This window comes from Callospermophilus lateralis, chromosome 17, assembly GCF_048772815.1.
Source record: "Callospermophilus lateralis isolate mCalLat2 chromosome 17, mCalLat2.hap1, whole genome shotgun sequence".
Classification (NCBI taxonomy): Eukaryota; Metazoa; Chordata; class Mammalia; order Rodentia; family Sciuridae; genus Callospermophilus; species Callospermophilus lateralis.
The window spans coordinates 13,703,672-13,706,245 of NC_135321.1; the positions used below are offsets into that span (position 1 = coordinate 13,703,672).

The 2,574-nt window shown below is 37.7% G+C and overlaps 1 non-coding gene across 1 annotated transcript; it reads left to right on the forward strand.

Moving 5' to 3' along the window:
- The first annotated feature begins 1,249 nt into the window (after nucleotides 1–1,249).
- Nucleotides 1,250–1,321, forward strand: Trnaa-ugc (transfer RNA alanine (anticodon UGC)). The gene has a single exon. It is a non-coding gene; the product is annotated as a tRNA-Ala (tRNA).
- Nucleotides 1,322–2,574: the final 1,253 nt, after the last annotated feature.

The following is a 2,574-nucleotide window of genomic DNA, read 5'->3' on the forward strand; positions in this document are numbered from 1 at the left end:
TTTAAAGGACATTAGTTATTAAAATTCATTTAGTTGAACAAGTAATTTTAATATTTGTATAATAACTTTCTTGACTCATGAAACTTTAAAGCACTGAGACTAATTAGACTTTCTTAGAGAAAATAAAACTAAGTTTGTAAAAATTAGAATATTATTTTTCTTTTATGATAACATCAGTAAGAAATATAATTGCTTTAAATGAAAAATTTTACATTGGATGAGACTATATCTTGGTCTGAAGATGTAGCTCAGGGTAGAACATGTACCTGTCATACCCCAGGCCCTAGGTTCCATCCACAGCACCACCAACAAAAAACTATATGATTTATACTTGACAAATTTCTATATTTATAAGCCAATTGATATTTAAAACTATTTTTAAAGTCCTTTCACATTCTTTGCTTTTTATCCTACAGTTGAAGTTTTTCATTCTTTTGAGGTTAGATTCAGCATGCTTTGTTGTTGTTGTTGTTATTACAGGGATTGAACCAGGGGCACTTAACCACTAAGCCATATCCCCAGCCCTTTTTTATATTTTATTTTGAAACAGGTTCTGGCCAAATTGCTTATGACCTCCCTAAATTGCTGAGGCTGGCTTTGAACTTGTGATCTTCCTGCCTTAGCCTCCCAAGCTGCTGGGATTATAGGCATGTGCCACTGTACCTGCTTGACTTTTTTTTTCCTTAAAGAAGCATCATATTGAAAGCATTAAATTTGATTTTCCACCGAATATAATTACTTTAAAATTCATTTTTAGCCTGTAAATTTATTATTTTAAATATGTAGGGGATCTTGGTTTCTACATGCCAATCAAGATGAGTGCTTTGCTAAATATAAGTAAGGTATATAAAATATAGGTAAGATATAAGTATAAGTAAATATAAATATTACTTTGATATAAGTCTCTAACGTAACTTGCTAACTTTTTTCTCTGATGTTAGATCTGTCTGAAGTAGTTAGTTATCCATAGTTCTTATAATCAAAATGAGAGATCTTATAATCAATTAATCTGTTTTGTGAGAGGTGAGAAAAGATGAAGAGAAAAGAAGGGTAGGATTCATTACAGGACGTAATGACCTATGTCTTAAGAGAAGTTAATTGTATTTGCTTCTCAACAAGAGAAAAATATATTTTTTTCCATACACAGAGAATAGCATCTTCAGTCTTAGAACTTTAGCTAGAGCTCAAAAATGAACACCACATACAAAACTCTTGCCATTGCAGATGTCAAAAGACTATTCTGGCATGGGGATGTAGCTCAGTTGGTAGAATGCTTGCCTTGCACGCACGAGGCCCTGGGTTCAATCCCCAGCACCAAACATCTGTCTTCTTAGTAGTTCTGGGAATTTTCTTGAGTGATTTGAGCTCATAGAAAGTCAAATCTTCTCTGGGGGGAAGCCATTGGCCCAGTTCCCCCAGAAAGCCAGAGGGAGAAGCCGCAGGGGCGTGCCTCCAGTTCATCTTCAGTTGGGGCTCAGGAAATTAGCTCCTTGTAAGTGAGGCTCCTCTTTGTGCAGGGCCTGGTGTTTCTTTGTATATCGAATCTTATTGCCAGCTTAGAATACTTCTAAAACATGTCTAGAATGTTTGTAAAACATTTCAACAACAGTGTTACCGCTGTTGACCTTGCTTCCCCAATGTTGAAGAGTTAACACCAGAGAAGCACGCCGAGGCAAGGTCAGAGTGGAAATTAGAAGTTTATTAAAGGACAGCAAAAAAGAGGAAGAAGGGGACCCAAGAGGTGGAATCCGTGGAAGTGCGGTTGTTTCCCCTTTTTATAGTTCTTTCAGTGATGGAATGTAGGTGGGAAGGCCTGAGGGGTGGGACACAGGTGGGCTAAAGAAGTAATCTGGTCAGGCAGGACTTCTGGGTCAGCATCTTCAAGTTTGCTGGGGGCTGTTCATTAACATTTCTTTGGGATGGGCTCTGGGCCTTGGGCTTTTCCCGGATTTCATTAACATTCCAAGAGTTGTTCAACTTTTCCCGGAATTCATTCTAAACATGGCCTCCATTTAGGATCTTACTCGATATTAGACCTGATTTACCTAACTTCACTGACTACCTAACTTTAAATCTGGCTTCAGGGCTGGGGATGTGGCTCAAGCGGTAGCGCGCTCGCCTGGCATGCGTGCGGCCCGGGTTTGATCCTCAGCACCACATACAAAGATGTTGTGTCCACCGATAACTAAAAAAAAATAAATATTGAAATTCTCTCTCTCTTTCTTTAAAATAAATAAATAAATAAATAAATCTGGCTTCAACAGGAGGTATCAGAATCCTCAAATTAGAGAAACAAAAAGGAGAGACAAACCAAATTACTCGTTATTTGCCATACAGATTCCCTGTCTTTCAGCCACTAATAGGGAATCGGTTATTACCCTTGTTAAATCACAACTGCAAGCCAACTTGATCCAGAAACACCACTCAAAACATAGCCAGGAAGCTACAGAGTTGGGAAGAAAGGGGTGGAGGGGAGAAAGAAAGAAGCAGCTCTATTGCTGCATAAACTTCATTTTGGAAAAGAAAAATATATATATGGTTTTAACAATACATGTCTTGGTTTAAACAGTACGT